The sequence below is a fragment of the Lygodium microphyllum genome, chromosome 20 (assembly GCF_053477565.2).
Source record: "Lygodium microphyllum isolate KBCC chromosome 20, Lygodium_microphyllum_v1.1.10, whole genome shotgun sequence".
Taxonomy (NCBI): Eukaryota; Viridiplantae; Streptophyta; class Polypodiopsida; order Schizaeales; family Lygodiaceae; genus Lygodium; species Lygodium microphyllum.
The window spans coordinates 120291327-120313778 of record NC_141154.1 but is presented as its reverse complement, the minus strand read 5'-3'; the positions used below and the strand labels follow the sequence as shown (position 1 = coordinate 120313778).

General features: G+C 42.3%; 1 protein-coding gene across 1 annotated transcript in view; it reads right to left on the bottom strand.

Moving 5' to 3' along the window:
• Positions 1 to 21626, bottom strand: part of LOC148019318 (uncharacterized) — a 204429-nt gene extending 182803 nt beyond the window's left edge. Inside the window, exons 1-3 of the mRNA XM_087660921.1 lie at positions 21530 to 21626; positions 21353 to 21436; positions 20795 to 21251 (exon numbers count right to left, since the gene is read on the bottom strand). The gene's annotated coding sequence lies outside the window, so the exon portion shown is untranslated. The remainder of the gene's footprint in view (positions 1 to 20794; positions 21252 to 21352; positions 21437 to 21529) is intronic.
• Positions 21627 to 22452: the final 826 nt, after the last annotated feature.

Sequence of the window (22452 nt, the reverse complement as noted above, 5' to 3'; positions counted from 1 at the left end):
TTACTTACCAAGAAAGAATAGGTTTTGTACCTTTTGCTAGAAACCTAGCCATGTAGATGACAATTGTCACTCAAAGGCTAAGGGTATTAGATCCACACCCAAAATCACACTATCCATAGTTAAGGGTATTTTACCACACCAAAGATAAATCCAATCCGCATTTTTAAAACAAGCTCAACCCCTTGCCATAATGGTAGTGCCATTCGAAGAAGCTTGAGAGAAGGTCTTCCCAAGAGAGGTAGCGCAATTTCTCCACCCCTTGGCATCTGTGTTCATCCATGGTTGGCCATTGGTGTACTAGATCTTGGATCTTCCCCTCAGCCAAGCTTTCATTCACTTCCACTACATTTAACACTAACTTTGCACACCATCCAAAGAATCTCAATATGAAACATCTAGTATGTAGGTTTCTTTCTTAATCCTTCCATACTAGGTTTTGTATTTTGGTTCAAGACTAACATTGCAAGTATTTTACTAGTCCTAATTGGGTTGAAGGTTTGATTTTTTGGCTCTTGCCTTGGTGAGTATTGCCTCCATTAGCATGGAGATGGAGATAGTATCTTCTCTCTCGAGATCGGGTCTTGGGCATCTTTTCCCTTATCTTAGCATTCATTTTTATTTCCTTTCAGCTGAGGTGTTTTCATCATTTAACATCATTTCCTATACTACTAGTTTGTTTATCTTTCATGTCAAGTGGACCGCTACCTTAGTGGTTGTGCCCTCACATTCTTGATTGACAAAGGAGCATCACTTAATCAAATGTTATTGGCAAGATTAAAGCATCTTAAAATTTAACGTCCCCATGACAACATGTATTTTTAATGCTTGGCTTTGGCATAATTAAGTTGTGAACATGTGAGGTACACATATCAAGTGCAAAGTCAGTTAAATGATTGTGAATACCTTGGTTACCCAAGTAATCCATGGGTGACACTGGCAAAGGTTGTACAAAGTTATTCCAAACAATACTTATGAGTGTCTGGTATCACTCTGGGTTAGGCCACTAATTGGGCCATTAAATGTCCACTTGTGACATTGGGACTACCCACTAATTATTTAAGTAATGCAAGTCCTAAGCCGATTAATATGTGAACAAATCAATTTCCAGTTGGGGTTAGCACAATTAATGCAAATGGGTAAGGTACTAGCCAATTCTTCTGCAGGGTCAAATGGTTAATTAATTAATCTTCTAAAATCAAATTCTAAAAATTAATTCATTAAAGCTGGAAATTACTTTTGGAAAGCTGCCAAGTGGCAAAACAGGCTGCTACTTGTCAAAACGTCCCATGCAAACTGGATGAGGATTGTTTGGGGTCAAATTGAGGGTCATTCCAGCATGGAGAGGTTGAGGAAGGAAGAGCCGTCAGATGCTCTAGGAAAAGCAACAGTTGATGGTTGTAAGCGCAACAAGATAGGGGCAGTAGACTTCTTTCTCTACCTCAGTGAGAGAGGTGAGAGGCGGCAGTAAAAGAGGAGGGGTTGCCAATTGCACTATAGTTTTATGCCCCTTTTGAAGTTGTTGGTGCCATCAGAATTGCCATCAGAGCTACTTATCAAATAAAACTCCTTTCAGCTGATTCTGTCTCATCTACCAATCAGCCCTCAGCTGTTCTCAGCAAATTCCAGCTTGGGATGAAGAGCAATTGCAAAAATTGCTAATGAAGCTGTAATTTACAATAGAAATTAGGGTTTTCATAGCCACCCCAGGATCCATGCCCAATTACTGAAAACCTACAACTTGGAATAGCAATTCAAGGCAACATATTTGCAATTGAACCAAGGGGTAGCTTACTCTCAAATTATCATGGCCCACATGCAGGAGATTGTGAACCAATCTATGCCCGCGCCGGATCATTGCACTATCAAGGGCAAATTGTACCCAAGTAGTGTTGGTCATTTATGACAGCCCATTGTGTTGAATTTGAAGATGGATCAACCTATATCTCTTTCTAGTTAGAATTAGAGCAATACAATTAAAGAAATACCACAAGGGGCGCCAATTGTTGGGGCCAATCAAGTGTCGATTGTCCAAGATTAAGTGGTAAAGTGTATATTTCTAGATTTATGTATATAATGCTTGCTATAATTTGAGTTAAATCAGGTTTATAGCACCCTTACCAAGAAGGAAGGTTGGTTTTAGTTACAATGGTACCAAGCAATAATGCTAGCTATGAGCTCCCATCTATGATAATGCCCATGGGTCCACAATTTTTGTGAGAAATCTAGCATGGTGATCCTACTCACAAGGTGCCCTGAGACAAGGAAAACACAAAACTTCTATACGTCCTTATATACCTAAGTGGGCTTCTATCCATGACCCAAGCAACCTATTGTGTAAAATAAAAGCCTTTTGACATAAATAAAGATTTTTGGGGCTAAATTAAGGAGAAATAATTAGGTATAAATGCATGTAAATTAGTTAGCAATACTAACCTTGATTTTGGTTGCTCAACACCCCTCTTAAACCTAGAAGATTTTACCCTTTCAGTGATTATTGATGAACATGAGCCTAAGTCTTCTAGGTGCTTTGCAATAGGTAGTGCTATGCTAGAAGCATTCACAGTTGATGTAAGTACGGCCTTGCCTAGAACTTTTGAGGGGATATGATCTCCATCGCAATGAATGCACTGCATGTTTTTCAAATATGGTGGAGACTCCTTCGAGGCTTCCACCATCTTTAGGAGTTCCTACTGCTACCTTTTGACATTGGTCATGAGGTCCTGTGTTGTGTTAGTCTCTGTCTTGTTTCTACTCAGGTGAAGATATGGATTCCCATACTCTTCTTATCCCTACTCTATTCCCTATGGATTTCATCGATTCTAATAGCTGGCTCGGTTGTGGTAGGGATCCAGTTGCTTGTGCTAGATATGGAGAGCCAAAGGAGACATAGAGACACTATATATGGGATTATCCTAGGGCTCAGTGACATGAGCAATGCTTGCATGAGTCATTGTGTTGGATATGAGGATATCCAATGATGGGAATCATACCTATCTCGTCCTTGATCAACACTTGAGCAAGATTTCAATGGTAGATTTTCGTTGTCAAAGTGAACTTAAGGACATTTTCCCAACTGGAAACTCATAGCTAGAAATCATTGCTTGGTATGTTTGGACAACCAAATGAAACCTATTGGACATATCCACTACACGAACTCTTTGGGATTTGGATAAAGATTGTCCACAGTCTTTGCAAGAGATGGAAGAGGTTACAAGGTGGTTTGGAGACTATGAGGAGGAGGAAATATGCTTTTCTCGAGACATGGGATTCTAGCAATTTCTTTCATTGTCAGCTCTTGCTGGTTGTTCATTCATACCTTGTTATAGCCTTCCCTTTGTCATATACTTTTTATGTTCTTATTGTGTGTTAGTTGTGTTGTTTGCAAGCCCTAATGTATCCTCACAAGTGATGCCCTCAGCTTTTGTGAGAGGGTGAGAGGATCGAAGCTCGGCTGAGAGTGCAATAGACAATGTGGAGAGTGGTATTTGTCAATGGATCCATCTGCATTTCGTTTCAGCTTGTAAATCCATTTTATTCCAATGGCTTTCTTCCCAAAGGCAAAGACACTAAATCCCATGAATCAAATTCAGCTTGCATTGCTGCCATCCAATGCACACTTTGTTGTGCATCCTCAAAATATTTAGGCTCCTCATCATCAACTATACTTGCTGCCATAACAAACTCCATGGTATGTGCAGTATCATGCATATGAGCTTGCTTTCTAGTACAACCAGCCATGGGTGCATCCAGATGACTATCTTTCATAGACTGTAAATACCATCTAGGCATTTGTCTTGCCTCTCCTGATTGTGCACAAGCTCTTGCTGAATTTCAGATTCAGCACTTTGCTGGATATTCAAATCAACCAAATGGTTGATTTTTTGCATTTTCCAATGGACCAGCTGGCTGAATATTAAGTTCACTTGCTGAAACTCCAAATGAATCACCAAATGAAATGGGCAGCAGCCCTTCAAATACATCACGGGCAACCTGATATGTGTCAAAACCAGCAAGGGACAATTCTGATTTTTCATCAAATAGTACATCCCTACTAACAAACACCTTTTTAGAGACAGGATCATAGAGTCTGCAGCCTTTGCTCTCACTACTATATCCCACAAAAATGCATTTGACAGCCTTGTTATCCAACCTTTTTCTGAGTACCTCAGGAATGTGTGCATATGCAAGACACCCAAAGGTACGAAAGTGCCCAACAAAAGGTTTCCGGCTGTTCCAAGCCTCAAAAGGTGTAATTTTCTTCAATGCTTTGGTGGGGCATCTGTTAAAAACATGGCAAGCACACATAACGGCTTCCATCCAAAAACTGTGCGGCAAGCTCTTTACTTTCAACATACATCTAGCCATCTCCATGAGTGACGAATTCTTCCTCATTGCAACCCCATTCTGTTGTGGAGTATAAGCAGTAGTAAACTGATGAACAATGTCCTTCTGCTTCAAAAAGGAATTCAGCATAGAGGACATATATTTCCCCCCTAATCCGAAAAGAAGTCTTTATTTTATAGCCAAATTGGTTCTCAACAAGTGTTAGAAAAGCCAAGAATGCATCATACACTTCTGACTTTTTCACCAAAGAATAGACCCAACAGAAGCGAGTAAAGTCATCAATAAAAGTCACAAAATAGTAGCATCCTCCCAATGACTTTGTCTGCATATGCCCACATACATCTAAATGCACTAACTATAACCTGGCTGCTGTGGCTCTAAAAGCAGCATCACGGGGAAATAAAAACCGATGCATTTTCCACAAAATACATCCTTCACACAAGTGCTCAGGAGGTCTCTCCAAAAGAGGTCATCCATCTAGCATCTGTATATGCTATAAGAGCATCAAGCTACCATAGTTCACATGCCCCATTCGAGCATGCCATAACTCTGCCTGTATCATAGCAGGAGTAAGAGTGGATGCCAAGTACGTTGACTAATCAACTGAAAGAGCATCCAACTCATATAACCCATGACATAAAGTACCAATCAAGACCAAAGTCATGTGTTTCTTATCTCTCACCATGTATTTGTCATATCAAATGTGACCTGCAATCCACAACGTGCCAAAGAAAAAATAGAGAGCAAATTCTTCTTTATACCTGGCACAAGCAAAGCATCCTGTAAGAGGAGAATAGAGCTATCAATGGCTGTGAGCACAATCTCCCTAATACCTCGAACAAGGTATGATGCATTATTGGCACACTGTACAAACTTGACAACTAGAGCTACACCAATAGAAGCAAATAAATCTCTGCGAGATGTGATGTGCCTAGAAGCACCACTGTCAAAAAACCAAGTGCTTGCATCCTCAGTAGAGCTAAATGCTCTATCAACCCAAGAAGAGTCATAACTACATATGTAAAAGCAATAGTCCCTGTCTACAATAAAGGACGCTGACTCAGTAGCAATGGAAGGAGCATCAGAAACAGACATCCATGACTCCTTTTTCTTCTCCTTGGCGATACTCTTTCTATACTCGGTGATGTAATGGTCTGGCTTCTTACAATAATGGCATTTGCCCTTCTTGGCTTGTGTGCCCCCTTGTTTTTTATTACCTTGTGAAGTGTCTGAAGTTCCAAAGCTCTACAGAGCATTCTTTACTTGGCTGCCTTTGCCCTTATGTCTAGCAATAAAAGCCTGCTCAGAGGCTATAACATCCACACCACTATTTCTTCTTGTTTGCTCCTCCTCTAGAAGCAAGTAAACTAACTGAAGAAAAAAAATAGGCTATGGGGCAATCCTCATGGTGATGTTTAGGGCCGTATGAAAAGCCAAGTACGAAGGAGGTAATGAGTTCAATGTTGTAGATATCAGTTGTGCATCTGAATAGTACTCATCGACATTCATAAGTTGCTCACGCAAGTCCTGAATTTTATTCAAGTGATCCTGCATAGAATCACCCTCATCCATCTTCAATGTTTCAAGCTCTTTCTTTAAGAAAGAGATGCGAGTCTCATTCTTACCAGCAAGCATCTGCTCCAAAGTTAGCCAAGCTTCTCGTAAAGAAGCTGCAGACCGAATATGAGGGATGATGGATCATTGAACTGCCAATGCAATCAGCAACAGAGCCTGTGCATCCCGTGTATCCCATGCTTTTTGAGTTACTGATCTTTGGGGAAGTGGCGGAAGTGGAGCAGGCTGAACAGGCTAAGGTGCACGTTGTCCACATCCTCCTGGAGGAGGAGTAGAAGGAGCCACAACTCCGGGCCTAACTTCTTCTTCACTGACGTAGTCCCAAAGATTTTTCACAACAAGCACATTTTTCATCATGAAGGACCAAAGTGAGTAGTTGTTACCATCCAATCTGTCCTCCTTGGATACATAGGTAAATACATCTCCTCCCTAATTTGCCATGATAATCAATACCAAGAGAAGGCAAAAGAGCAATGTCCAAGCTGGAATAACCTGGAAATCTCCAAAATTTCCAGAAATTATAGCAAATAGCTTGCTGCAATTAGTACACTGAGGTATACTTTGCCAAAACTATCTATAATGCACGCAGTCCAAGGTGCATTCAATTTTCAACAACACTGTATGAGCAAAAACCCCAAAATTGTCCAAAACAGTCTATCACTAAACTGAGACTGCACTATATGTGCCAATGTCTTCAAAAACCTTAAAAGCCCCAAAATTATTGCCTTATTTGCCAAGAAATTTGCATCAATCGTGTCCAAGAACACGTATTCTGATTTCTGTGCCTACCCTTGTAGAATCTCTTTTTCCAGAGATGAATCTGGAATAGAAAAATAATTTTTTACAAAAAATGTTGTACCTCTGGTTCTAAGGCGGGATGGCAGCACAGGTGGTGGACAAAGCAGCTGTTGCGCGAGCTAGGCCAGGCGGGTTGCGGACCAGGGCACTAGAGTGCAAAAGAGAAGCTGCAGGCAGGGCAGCAGGTGCACATTGGTGGCTGGCGACTCTGGAGAAGGTGGGTGCTGGTACAGGCAGGCAGGCAACAGGTCAGGGGCTGCACAGACTAGGGCTGGGTGGGCAGAGTGGTCAAGGGTTGCGCAGACTAGGGCCGGGCGGGCGGCGTGGTCACAGGCAGCCTAGGCGGCGTCAAAGGCGGGGGCATCGCAGGCAAGGGCGGTGCTTATAGTAGGGCAAGGGTGCAGATGACAGGTCAGCGAGTGAGAGGTCGTTGCAGGTGGCATCCCTTGTCAAAGGCAGTGGCGCTGCTGCTGGATCAACTAGCGCAGGTGGAGCTGGTGCTGGTGGACTTGGCGCAGCTGTGGCGGACCTGTTGGGCAGTGGCAACTACTTCCTGGTTGGTGGTTTAGGCAGCTTCAGACTAGAGCAGAGCTTGACTGTGGAGAGAGTGTGTGGAGAGTGAAGCACAACACCCAATGCAATAGACTGAAAGAGTGTAAGCTGAAAGTACAAAGTACAACCCTTAAACCTTAGGGTTGTAGGGGGTGTTCACACCCGAACACGATAGGTGCCCATAAGTGTGTAACATAAGCACATACAAAAGAAGACAATAAGTTTGGGGGAAAAAACCTCTCGTATTGAGAGTAAAAAGTGCCCCAGTGTCCTATTGATCACACTCCTCTGTGAGCTAGGCATGAGTGAAACCCAACAGCTTTTAGATTCCCAAAAGGATAGCTGCTACACAAGAATGTGCACCGCAAATTCAAGAAGAGGAGTGAGTGTTGACCAATGTGATGGATAGGAAATAGAGATACCTTAATAGAATCCAAATGTGGTAGACATAGAAATACCGAACTGCGACAAGGGGCTGTTCACCATAATCTAGATGTTGCCAAGTCCTCCAAGGCTGGAAATATAGAGAACCAGCACTGCCAAATGAACAGAACTTCATCTTGCTAACAGGGATGTCTGGGCTAAAATGCAACTACTACAGACCACAGCTTCATCTGTCTGAAAACATAGGTGTTCAGATCTACCAGATAGAAAGGAACTGATCAAAGGCAGCAGCAGGAAGTCTTGACCTGTCGAGGCAAGCTGTGGGAGGTTGCATCTGATCAAAATACAGAAGACGGCAGAGCCAAAAACACAGGCTGTCACAAGTTAACTGTGACCAAGTCTGTCATCATATTGGATCACACTTGTTGAGCAAGGCCGGTCGAAGCAGTTCAAGGGGCTTGGTGACGTGTACACATGCTGAAATGCAGCTGTGTGCTGCAGACAACACACATTTTCATCACTCTGAATGCACTAATGGTGAAGAAGACTAGCAAAATGGGAGACACAATGAACTGATTGGCTAGTTGCCCAACTACCAGGGTATCCTAATAAGGTGCACACAACTTAGTGACCTTTGTTTAAGGCACAAAAATGGAACTGGAGTGGCCCAAAACATAGATACTGACCAATATGGACCAAATTCAGCAAAGCTACTAATGCCCCTCATGGACTCAATGCAGAGCTCACAACAAGAGATGACCATGACCACTTAACACTTTGGCAACCCTTATCTGAATATAGGAAGAATTCCAACACCCTCATGGCAATCGTCTCTTATGTTCCATCTTACGTAGGGTAAGATGTTTGTTCCCTTGCACTATGAGGCACTATCCTCAAAGGCCAATTTTCTTTTTCAAGGTTTTAAAAGCCATTGGAACTTTGTTCCATGGTGCCTAAATTCTCTCTCTCATCGGCTCTCCTTTTGATGAGGTGGTGCTCCTATGCTCTTTGTTTGCCATTCTACTCAATTCCAATGATTATCTTCCAGGCTCATGGCTTCATCAAATGCAAATGTCACAATATGTCAGGCCATTCTATTGTTAGGATCTCACCTCAATTTTCAACTTGAAAATACAGTGTGCTTTGTCAAGAGATGGAATGGTATGCTCTAATACCATATCGAGAAAGGGTAGGGTTTAGAGGAAGAAACACAGAGTATGTGGCAAACACTGAGACAAAGAAACTCAAAAACATTGAAGAAGAAGATGAGTGAAGAATGATGAACATTGAATACGTTGAATGAATCATGCTAATACAATGGATCGGAGCTCAAAGATAGCTACACTATCCTGGCTGATCAAGTGGCAGCACTTGGACGAGATATGCACTATCAAAGGAGCAAAAGATAGTCCTTTGGACAGAGGTATTGATGATGAGGAAAGAGCTGCTCTATGGACAGAGCAAAATGCAGTCCTCCAAGCAATGGGATGTCGAAGCAGACACTGGAAGATGAAGAACAGCTGTAGAGGAGCGAAATACAATCCTCATGACCTGTTGGGGAAATGCACGATATGATGAAATCTCTCCAGGATGATGGCCGCTATCAAGATGACTGCTCAACAGCCAACTATAGAAGAAAATGCAAGAATTTCGCTGAAGATCTCTCCATGTAAGCAGCCACATACATTGGAGTTCTAGGCAGCCCTTCAGGAGTGAAGAAAACACAAAAACAGAGGTATCTGATGCAAGGCTGATAACAAGGGTGTAACCTCTTGCAAAAGGTCTAAAGCCACTATAAACACAATCTCCATAAAGTGGCCGATGGGGGCTGGGAATCATTGCTTGGGTGCTCTAGTGGCAACAAGAATTGGAAACACATAATAATGATGAAAATGATCTACTATACCAGTCTCAGGAGGAGTGAAATCAGCAAACACAGCACTAGAAATGATGAAGAATAGGTCGCTAGGCTATGTGGACTCAAAATGCAGCAATCCAAAGTGTCTGAAGCTAATGGTAACGTGAAGAAAACCTCCACAATGAAATCACCTCCACTAGGGTAGGGGTGTTGAGGCTGAGGCTGATAGTGTGATGGGGGAATGATGAAGAATGAATGAGAGAGTAAGTGTGGAATGATGAATGCCTATGCCCTAGTTATAGGCACATGAGTCACTGAAATATTTAGGGTGGCACCTAAAAATTAATAAATGATACAAATAAAACCTTTTAGAATACAATGAACTTAATGAGTTTGGTATGTCAACACCCCCTTTTAGGCCCAAAAAGGTGCCCTAAGATGAGTAAAAGAGACATTCTCTACCTTGCAATCCAAGTATTCCACTTGAAAGACCATTTGTAAAGGAAGAATAGTAGACAAGGTGTGTAGATGATGCCCGAAACTCAACCTCAAGAGAGAAGCCACCAGCTCTGTGTATCCATGTTGGTAAGAATGCAAAGGCATAGCCACTAAGTCAAACATCCAAGGCCCTGACCATGTAGAAGCTGAATCTTCCTCTAACAAAGATCGAAAATTTGAAAACTCATGAATCACAGCCTCCAAAGTATCTGATGACAAAAGAAGGACCACCAATGTCACCGAAGAAGGTATCTAAGGGGTTGTAATGAAATAAAGACCAAACAACACCTAAAGGTGGCCTCTTGAAACTAAGTAGAAGAGGGATGGGAGGTAGTGGTATCATAGATAGTCTCCTTGATGCCCTCAACAGAGTCAATGTTCGTGGAGCCATATAAGGGAGGAGGGAAAATGTGTAGCTTCTATGTAGCCACAGGTGGGCAACAACCTTTGTCTCTCAGTGGAGCAAATTGGTGAGCCAAAGTAGTCGACTGCTTCTCTATCTTGGTGGAGTGCACTGCTAAAAAGGAAATATGCAATAGCCTCTCTCTCTCTCTGTGGAGCAAACTACAAAGCTGCAAACTGTGAAAGTCACTAGCCCTGAAAGTAGGTGGGAGAAACCTCTATAGCATGTTGCAATGGTCTCTAAGAGGGTTTAATCACCTTGTGAGGTCTTAGAGTATCCTACTCGCAAGGGCTTAGTGCATATTGTATGTGTCTTATTGCATTGAGCATAAAACTCAAATAGCTGAGGTAGAATGAACTCCATCACTCAAAATGGTGAGGTGGCAAAAGGAATGCCAAGAGGTACACTCATATACTTCTATGGGGTAAGAACCAAAGGTCGATAACAACAATCTGTAGTGGAATGATCATTCTTGCTGTAGTAGGAGCATCTAGTGTTCTGTCCTTCTATGTTCGGAGAAGCCATAGGATGGTGTGTGAAGCTTGAAAAGGCAAGGTGGGAGAGAGAAGAAGATAATGGTATCCCACAGGATGCAGCAAAAATAAATGATCTAGAAGCTGAAAGTATTACCAATCCTACAACCTTTCTTCACCTCAATGAAGAATGAAGATTTTTAGCTCTTGGAGCACCTCTGCTCTGATACCATGTTGAGGGACAGAATAGTATGCTTTGATACCATGTCAAGAAATGGTGGGGTTTGGGGAGAGAAACACGGAGTATATAGCAAACACTGAAGCTAAGAAACTCAAAAACATTGAAGAAGAAGAATGAATGAATATTGATGGACATTGAATCATACTGAATGAATCATGCTAGTACAATAGAGCATAGCTCAAAGATAATGGCACGATCTAGACTAATCAAGCAATAGCACCTAGAAGAGATATGAACTGTGGAGTGAAATATAGTCCTTTAGCAAAAGTGTTGATGGCAAGGAAAGAGTTGCTCTATGGAGGCAGCAAAATGCAATCCACCAGGCGAATGTAAAGTAGATACTAGAAGATGAAGGACAATAGTAGAGAGAGCAAAATATAATCCTCACGAGTTATCAAAGGTAAGGATATGATAAAATCTCTCTGAGATGATGGCTGCTATCACTACAAGGATACAAGCACATAGCGACGGCGATTTTCGACGTAAATTAGCGGCGTCGCAAATAGCGACGGTACTCAGGCGAAAAAAACGTGGGCCGAAACCCGAGTGTGTCATTTTGCGCGAATAAACGAAAGAGAGTGAAAGGGAGAGCGAACTGCATCTTGCATTTGAGAGCATTTGAGAGAGAGGGAGAGAAAGAGAGAAAGAGAGAGAATAAAAGCTTCTCGCCACCGCCGCCGCCATTTGCAAAAAAGAGGAGGAAGTGTACGGAGGGTGAAGAGGAGCCGCCGAATCCATCCTCCGGCCTTTGCCGTGAGTGCATTGTTCCATCTTACTTTGTTTTTGTTTTTCTCCTTTTCTTTTGCTTGTTTTTGTTAAAAATCATGTTTATTGAGAGAGAAAGAGAGGAAATGAGAGAGAGAGAGAGGAAGAGAAAAAAGGAAAGAAGGAACGAGAGAGAGAGGAAAAAAACATTAAACATAATAGAAAAAAAAAGAAAGAGAGAGAGAGAGGGAGAGAGGAGAATGAATGAATAAAAAACAAAAAGAGAGTAAAATTATGTTCTTTAATTTTTTTTTTTCATGTTTGTAGTAGTAGTAGTAGTAGTTATTTAATTTTTTCTTTTCTTGTTTGTGGTGGTAGTAGTAGTAATTCTTTAATTTCTTATTTTCTTGTTTGTAGTAGTAGTGGTGGTGGTTCTTTAATTTATTCTTTTTTTGTTTTTTGTAGTAGTGGTAGTAGTAGTAGTTGTTGTTATTATTGTTGTTGTTGTTTTATTTATTCTTTTCTTTTTTCCTTGTTTGTTGTTGTTGTTGTGGTAGTCGTAGTAGTAGTAGTAGTAGTGGTAGTGGTAGTGGTAGTTATTGTTGTTTAATTTTTTATTTTGTTGTTTAATTTCTTTTCTTTTTTTTTGTCGTAGTAGTAGTAGTGGTAGTGGTAATGGTAGTAGTTGTTGTTGTAGTTTAATTTCTTCTTTTCTTTTTTGTTGTTGTTGTATTAGTCGTTTAATTTCTTCTTTTCTTGTTTGTTATTGTTGTGGTAGTCGTAGTCGTGGTCGTAGTTGTCGTAGTCATGGTTGTAGTAGTAGTAGTTTTCTTTTTTTTTCTTTTTTCTTTTTTTTCTTTTGTTGTAGTAGTAGTAGTAGTAGTACTAGTAGTTTTTTCTTCTTTTCTTGTTTGTTGTTGTTGTTGTTGTTGTTGTAGTAGTAGTTGTTATTGTTTTTTTTTTTTCTTTACTTGTTTATTGTAGTGGTAGTGGTAGTGATAGTAGAGAGAGAGATGTTTTATTAAATAAAATGAGAGAGGGAGAGGAAGAGAAAAAGAAAAAAGAAACAAGCGAGAGGGAATAAACATACAACATAATAAAGAAAGAGAAAAAGAGAGAGATGGAAGGAGAGAAGAGAATAAATGGATAAAAAACAAAGAGAGAGTAAGATCTTGTTCTTTAACATCTTATTTTCTTGTTTGTAGTAGTAGTAATAGTAGTAATAGTAGTAGTAGTAGTAGTAGTGGTGGTGGTGGTGGCAAGGTCCAGTGAGGTCCGGTGCAATACCATGAGACGGGAAACACTCCGATATACGTTAATTTGTGGGTGGGTGGAGACTTTACATACGTTAATTTTGTTGAGTTACAAGCGAAGAAATCCCTTCTCAAACAATTTAAGAAAGAAAAAAAGAATGATAACAAAAATAAATTGTTTGTCGTAATGTAGACCAAATACAAAACGATGAAGGTCGTGAGACGTATCTTAATCAACATGTCTCATGTCCTTGCTCTCAATGTAAGCTAACAATTAGACGAAAACGTCAATTGTCTACAGAACACGTACAACGCTTCGGCGAGTTTCAATAAGAGATTATTGATCAGGCGATCTCAGATTTTGAGCAAACTGTAAGCAAAGTGTATATCAATCATGCATTGTATTCGCAAGCTAATTGAATATCATATATAAAAAATTTGGGTGTGGCTGGCAAATTTTCTATCCAGGGAGGTGATGTCTTGTTCCAAGGAGGAGTGCACCCTTTGCGGCCAGTTAGAAGAGTTCGTGGGCGTGCTATGGATGGAGTGCATGAGCCAATCCACCACTTGAAAGGTACTACCCAATCTATACCATTAATACCAGAGGAGACAGACAGCCTTCCAAACTTTCCCACAATCTTGGAACCTGAGATGGAGGCAATGATCGATGCATTGATGCCCATGGATGTCGAGACATCTGATCCGCTTAGAGAGGAAGTATCCATACCATTATATGATGGATGCCAAGTATCTCGCCTGAAGATACTACTTGCACTTCTAAGTGTGCAAGCAAAATACGAGTGGAGCGATGCGAGTGTGACCGAGTTGTTCAGGTACCTTATACGTACGCTTCGTTGATTTCTTTTCGGCACTATCATAAAAAGCATTTGTATTTTTTCAAGGTATTTTATGATTTTTTTTCAAGTTATTGAATTATCATATATTATCACTTGTAAATACCATGCCTGAGTCTCGTGATGATGCGCAATTTTACGAAAGCTTGGCATGGACTACAACAGCATCCATGCATGTATCGATGATTACATACTGTTTCGAGGAGAATACGAGACTATGGAGACATGTCCAAAGTGTGGTGCTCACAAGTATCGACAAGACTTGCAATGGAAAACCATCCCTCAAAAAGTTCTTAGACACTTTCCACTTATCCCCCGCATAAACCACATGTTTCGTACGTCTAGCATGACGAGCTTGACAACGTGGCATGCGCAGAATAGATCCACAAATAGAGTTCAACGAATATCAGCGGATTCATGCGCATGGAGTCACATTGACTCTACCTTTCCAAGCTTTACCCGAGAGCCAAGGAATCTTTAGCTCGATCTTACTATGGATAGCGTGAACCCATTCGGTCTGCGCTCAACTTCTTACAGTGTGTGGTCTATAGTCTTTGTCAACTACAATATCCCTCCATGGCTTTCTCCAAAGAAAGGACATCTCATCCTTAGCTTGCTCGTTCCCGGCCGCTACAAAGTCAAAAATATGGACATGTATCTTCGTCCATTAGTGGATGAGCTTAAGATTTTATGGGAGGAGGGGGTCACCGTGGAAGATATGAGCAAGCGCGATGGTCGACAGTCCACCAATATTCGAGCCATTCTCATGTGGACCATGCATGACTTTCCGGGATTCGGAGAGTGTTCAGGTAAGTAGACTTCCATTCTCATTGGTAATATCTATCATAGCTCGTTCAAGTCTGTATTTACTAGATAGAGGTGTTGGGACAGGTCTGGTTACCTTATGTTATCATGCATGTCCATTGTGTGGGTAAGATGGTATATCAAGGACACGCCGCTTTCTTATCAGAGGGTCATGAACTCAAGGAAGGTTTTCTTGAACGACCTCCAGCACGTATGAATGCCCAAAGCTGGTACGAGCTGAAAATGGTCCACACGGAGTCACATCCAAACGGAATGCAACGATTCTCAATTTTCTACGAGTTGCCGTATTGGACCCACTTATAGATCAACCACTTGTTGGATCCCATGCATATTTTCAATAACGTGGGCAGCTTACTATGGGACCACATCACAGGAAAGAGAGACACTATAGGGGCACGATAGATTTGAAAGAGATAGGCAAGATGGAGGCGCTTTGGCCGCAGTCGAGTGTTAATGATCGCTTGCAGCTACCTCGCACTCCTTTGGTTTTGTCCACTAAAGAAGAGCGCATTGTGAAGCAAATAGTCAAGTCTATCCACACTCCAACGGGTATGATGCGTTCTCTCAGGCCCGCATTTTCTAAAGACGACTATCAATGCTAAAATCCCATGATTGGCATAAGAGTGTTAGGTTTGTACTACAAATGGATTGTAAGTGGCCTGCGTATTTTGTTATTTGGAGTGTAATCGTTGTTCATAATGCTTCCTCGTTTATGGCAGTTTATACTACCGATCGCAATCGCAGGATGCCTTCAAAAATACGCGGGGCGATTTATAGGTCGTCAACTTTAGTGCAATGGATCTCACAGAAGAAGATTAAGACGTCCTCTATTGAATCCACAAGGCAGAGAGCAGTGGAGACGGTTTGTCTCATTGAGAAATACCTATCTGCCAGCATGCTCACGATACAAATCCACCTTCTTGTGCATCTTGTAGATGGTGGAGATTGCTAGACCTGTCCATACACGATGAATGTTCTTCTTGGAGCGCTTCATGAAAACCCTAAAAGGCTTTGTGCGACAATGAGCTTGGCCAGAAGGTAGCATGGCTGAAGGTTGGTTGGTGTCTGAGGCGTTAGTGCATATTTCACAATGGCTACCAACGGTGGATTCAAACAACAGTATGCTATGGTCGCTGAAGGATGATGATAGACTGGCCGGAGATGTGGTGGTTAAAAATGGGGTAGAAAAAAGAATGGATGCTGCAATGAAGGAGAAAGTGAATTGCTTGTGTATATTGCACCATGCCTCCATGGAGACGTGGCTCGCTAGGTACCAACAAGCTAGGAAAGATCAAGAATAAGCGCGATCTGAATTTCGACATAGTACACACCATCGACTGATTCGATATCCCAAGGGCATGGAGGAGATGCCGCGGTTTATGTCAACGCGATGGTTGCATGGAGCTTTGACCGCACCGTCTCGCGAAGGGGCGGAGGTCTCAACTGAGGAGTGGGAATTCTTGAGGGAATGTAGTTCAAAGGTGATAACGTGTTTAGGGTTTGTCATATCTACATTTTATATGCGACAACTAATTGAGTATTTCATTGTATAGAACAAAATATATAGTGTGGCGTGGTCATGCGGACGACATTTCTGCGTGGAGCATATTGACAAAATACACTCCACAACAAATTGTGGTATCATGGCAAAGTTCGAGCAAGAGAGCCGACGACGAGCAACGGATCCAAACCCGGTTATAGATGAGATTGAGTATTTTGAGAACTTGTAAAGTATTGTCACGGTAGATTACCGTAGCTTCTCCATGATCCTATTCGATATGCAGTGATTCAAAGTAATACTTGAAGGAGTTGGAGCAACAGTTTGACAAGGTCCATTTGGATTTACTCAAAATAGATTCCGAAAAAAAATGGACGGATTTGCACGACACATTTGTATTACCGGCCCATTGTAAACAGATGCATGAACTCATGTTTTTTTAAATTTTATTACGATATGGTACATGTCACAAAAGTTAAATCTCTCTTGTGCGTGATTTTGAACGGGTAATTTTCTATCCAAACTCCTGACAACCTCGATGGTGGTATGCTATACCTTCAACTCTCCGAAGTGTGAGAGTATATGATCAAAATGATGTTCCGAGCCTAGATGAGGACAGTATGCAAATAGAGGGGTCGATATTGCAAGGGATGGAGGCCACTGAATGCTTGGAGTATGTAGAGGAGCCAGAATCGGGTAACAATGATGGAAATATAGCAGTCCAAGAATTCTTTGAGAACGAGGTGGACTCATCCTTTTGTGGTGACATGTCTATCGACCTTCCAGTGTATGCAGAGTTGTATCAGGAGATTGACATGGAACCATAGGGTACTTCATACTTGGAGCATCCACCTACTCAATTTGTTGACGAATCGCTTACAAGGATACATAAGATATGCATTTTAAGTAAAATCATTTTTTTAAGATTTATATTACCGTGCTTTGTATAATTTATATTGATTATGCTAACATCATTTTTTGTCTGTGCATGTGACCTTTGTGAATATTTAGATTAGCACGATGAGTCAAGGGATGAGTGACGAGGAGCTACAGGAGATCTTCACGCATATGTCTCCAGATCAGATGGCTGGATTCAAAGATATGACGGACCAAGTTGTCTCGGATACCATCAGGCCATTCTGTTAGATCTACTTTGCTATGCTCTGATGCTTCAGTTTCCAGCAGACGAGGTCGACGCTTCAGACTTGGGCCAGACGGAGAGAGTGGTTCTGGGGAATGCTGCGGAGACCTAGATGCAATGAGCCCGCGGGTGGCTCTGGATACAAGTACTACTCCTCGCTCTCGTGGCAGTTCAAGAGTGCGTGGCTCAGGTGGTTGTTGTGGAGGTATCGACGCAGTATCTCCGTCTTGTCATTCTGCTGGAGTTGTATCACCTATGGAATTTATCACACCTATGGGGACGTCTACTCCTATCACTCCAGCTTTTGCTCAGCCGTCCGCAGCAGGTGGTACTCCTATGGATGCTACTCCGAGAGATACTACCCCCGTAGGTACACCAGATATACAGGAGTCTCCTGGATATGCCCAAGAGCGTGGTTGCAGGTGGGAGAGGACACATCTTAGGCATACCCCAGAGGGGTATGGATACCTTGTAGATGATAGGACAAGAGCCATCATCATAAATGATGAGGGGAGGAGGGTAATAGCTCGTATGAGAGAGTTGTACTAATAAGTTTTTCGGCGCGTCTTGGATCATTGGAAGAATATACCGGAGGGGAGCAAGGACTACATAGTAGCATCCTTCAATGAGGAGTTTCCGGTACCTGTCGTAGTAGATAGGTTTTCCACAGGCTAGATGATGGAGTGCATGCGTGCATACATGTCACGCAGACGATCGGACGCACGCAGGGCACTTAAGAATGGGGCCTCAAAGCCCGAGTGACTAGACGCGAACGACTGGTGCCGACTCAAGGAGAAGGCTACAAATTCTCCAAGACATTGAGGCAGTAGCGCAAGGCGACAAGGGCACGACTGAAGGCAGGAGTGGTCCATCATCTTGGAAGTGGCGGCCACACGACATATCTGGAGGACTTTGTAAGTTTTTATTTTGTTCTGCTTGCTTTTTTTTTTTGCAATATCCCTTGTACTGACAATCGTGTTTCTAGCAGTTGTATTTTGTTTTCTTTACAGCACTCAATTGCAAACCGTGATCCCACCGGCCTAGAGACTCGATATGCAGAGAGACACGGTCTCACTGCATTGATCGACCGATTGTATGGACACGGCGGCCCTGTAAGTCACTCATATTTCTTGTCCGTAGTTACTAAGTTTAATTAAAATGCATTATTATACGGTGGACTGATATGTAGTTGTTTCTTTTTTTGCAGAGTCCGTTCGATGCTCCTTTGCGGCGGGATGAGGTTTCGGATGGCGAGAATCTATAGCTCGCTCTTAGATCCCTGGAGCTCACATACTTTTCTTTTTTGGTCACGTGTTTTGTGTAGGCATTTTCTATGTAGTAGTAGTATCTTACCATGATTGTACCGTCGCTTTCATTACGCGATCATGTATTTATTTCATGTATCAGTGTCATGATTCAAGTTCACTTTGTCTTTATTTACACGAGCATTGTACACATTACTTAAACTCTTTTGTATGGCCCAAATAAATGACATAGTGCTATTTGTGGCAGGGCACCTTGTTGCCCTGCCACAAAAAAAAAACCTTGTTACCGTCGCTATTAGCGTCGCAAATTTATTGCACGCGTCGCTATCAGCATCGCAACATGCGTCGCAAAGCGTCATTAGCGTCGTTATTTGCATCGGTATCAGTGTTGTAAACAACGACGCAAATAGCGACACTGATACCGACTGTTCTATGGCATCGCTAGTACTGACGTTTTTTACAACGATGGGGGCAAATTTCTTTATGAACATTTTCGTCGCTTTAAACATCGGTATAAAGCCTGTATCTTGTAGTGTATATCAAGATGACTGCTAGGCAGCCAACTAGAGAAGAAAATAAAAGAATGTTGGTGAATATCTCTAAGCAGCTGCATATAGGCGACTACTAGGCAGCCCTTCAAGAGTGAAGAAAACACAAAAATGCAGATATCTGGTATAGGGCTGATAGCTCGTTGATAGAGAGGGTATAACCTGTTGTAGACAGCCTGAATCTATTGCAAATGCATCCTCCATAAAGTGGTGATGGCTGGAACTATTGTCTGATTGTTAAAGTGGCAACAAGAACTAGAAAACACAAGAATAAAGAAGATGATCTACTATACCAGTCCCAGGAAGTGAAACCAGCAAACACAACACTAGAAATATTGAAGAACAGGTCATAGGCTGTGTGGACCCAAAGTATAGCAATCTGAAGTGTCTCGAGCTAGTGGCGATGTGAAGAAGACCTCTAGAATGAAATCACTTGTGCCAAGGTAGGGGTGTGCACAGCAGTGGTAGAGAGCTAAGGCTAAAAGTGTGATGGGGAATGTTGAAGAATACAGGAGAGAGCAAGTTTGGAGTGATGAACATCCTTGCTCTATTTATAGGCACACGAGTCACTGAACTGTCTAGGGTGGCACCTAGAAACTAATAAATGGTACAAATAAAGCCTTTAAGTGTGGAGTGATGAATGCACATGCCCTTTATTTATAGGCACATGAGTCACTGAATTGTCTAGGGTGGCGCCTGGACTCTCTCGGGTGACACCCAAAAACTAATAAATGATACAAATAAAGCCTTTGTGGAGTTGTTAATGGAAATGAGAATAGGAATTAATGGAATACAATGGACTTAATGACTTTGGCATCTCAACATGCTTTTCTATTCTAGCATTGCAAACTCATAGTCTGGCACGTCCATGCAGCCGATTGCCATTTAAAGTTCAAGTTTGAAGAGTCATTAAGAGATGAATTTTCAGTTTGGTTCTTTAGTCGGCAATGTTTGATTTCTGCAACTTTCATCGATAGTGTTTTCAACACCATCTTCTGTATAAGCCATTGCTTGTATTAAGCATAGAGCAGCCAGTCAGAGCTGGTGTAGCATTTTTTCTTTTTCATTATCTTTGAATCTTTGTACAACTATGAAAGGAGTATTTATTGGGAGAAAGAAGGGAAAACGGAAGGATGGATAGTCATGCACAAGAAACTCTGCAGCACAGAACACCAAACGATCAACTTTATCCAGGAGCAAGGAAGTGCAGAATGCCCAAAGACAAAAAGTTTGCAAAATGCCAAAATCTGACGTGTTAGGGCATCCCACCCCAAGGAGTTACTACTTGACTCTGTTGAAGAGTTGCAACTAAAGACAGCCTCACACGATACATTCTTCAACTCCCACAGCTCCTTCTAGAAATCTAGGCTCGCTTTACTCGCTAGGCTTCATGAAAGTCTGGTCAAGTCCCAGCATGGCACTACCCTTAGTTTCTATAGAGGCAGGTCAGCTATAGATGGTTTCTTGTAGCAACATTTACGCATACTGATTTACTTTACTTCATGACAGTAATGAAAACGTTACAGGAAAAAACAGACCGCCGTCAACAAAAGGGAGAATAATTAACAGTAGCCCTTACTGGTGTGAGCCCTTCTCTTCTTTTGTACTTTGTCCAGCATCGATGTCTGACGAAGCATCTGCAAGGAAGCCAGCGAGAACATCATTGGGATCTCTGTGCTGAGTCTCCAATGTCAGATTCAATGTGTCGTTGATCCGTCGACCAGGGGATGGCTGCAGATTCAGGTCAGGAGATCTCTGCAAGGTTGGGCTTGCTTGTGGCACATTGACTTTTGACAGATGAAGAGTAGAATTGGACAGCTGTAAGATGTTAGGGTTTACGGGTTGCAGAACAGGACTTGATGCTTGATGCTTAAGCGGATGAATTAAGGTCGGAGTGGGTGGCTGCAGGTCCATACATGGAGCAACAGTATGTTTGCCAGAACCGGCATTCGATGGCGCCTCGTTAGAGCTGCTATTCTTTCCAGCATTTGGGAGAAGAGGAAGTGTGTTTCTCCTTGGCCTCTCCCTTTGCGGGTCTGCGCAGGCAGAGGGAACTAGGTTAAATCTACCGCGTGTAAAGAAGGACAGCAATATACCTGCCGATCGGATTTTGCTGCAGGGTTTCGGTGCAGCTTACTGTCGTCGAAAAGCGCATCAATGGCAAAGTGCTGGTCTTTGGATAATTGTCGAGGGCGGCGGGCAGTGTTAGGGTTTGAGGCCTCTGCAAGTGCCGATGACACTGTTAATGAAAGAATGACTCTGACACAGACGCAGACACACAGAGAGAGAGAGAGAGAGAGAGAGCATTGCTCACCTGGAGAAGAAGGCTTCGAGAGAAGGGGAGCGTCTGCGAGAGAGGTGAGAGACATGGTCCTGAATCCTGCTCTCTCTCTCTCTCTCTCTACTTCGCCTTTCCGTCTTGCATGGCCAACGCGCGCATGGCCACCCTATTAACATTCTTTTGTTTTACGTGCTGCATTTATTATCAACCCTAAAGATGTCCACCTGCTCTAGCCCGCCAACAAATGTCCCTACCCACGCTAATGGGGTCGTAGCCTAGTGGTTTAAGTATGGGTTGAACATTATGGGTGCATGAGTTCAACCTCTGGGTTCCGGTTCCCTTGCTACACAAATCATTGCGCATCTAACAACTACCCCTATGCAAATATCCACCCACATTGATGGCCACCTGATTAGGACCACCCAATGTTCTGGATTCACTCGTTAGGACCCATGAAGAACCTTTGAGCAATTCGTTTGACTCCCCTCGTGAATTATACCCTTAAGCAATTCGTTTGACTCCCCTCCCCTTGAATTATATTTGTAGCGCCGACAAGAGTTTCAATGAGTTGAAGCAATTGCTTGTTTCAGCACCAATACTAGTTTGCCCTGATTTTTCCAAGACTTTTACCATCTACATGGATGCTAGTGGTAGAGGTTTAGGGGCTGTTTTGGTTCAAGAGCATGGTGTCATTGCATTTGAGAGCAAAAAATTCGATGATAAAGAGAGGGAGATGCATGTGTACGAGCAAGAGATGCTTGCTATTCTACATGCAATCAAGAAATGGCATCATTATCTCTATGGAACACATTTTAAAGTCAAAAGCGATCATAGGGTGTTGAGGTGGCTGGCTACCTTGCAGTCATATGATTTTGAAATAGCATACATGGATGGAAAGGATAACGCTATGGCTGATGCGTTATCTAGAATGTGGGCATACAGTTTATCTACAGTGT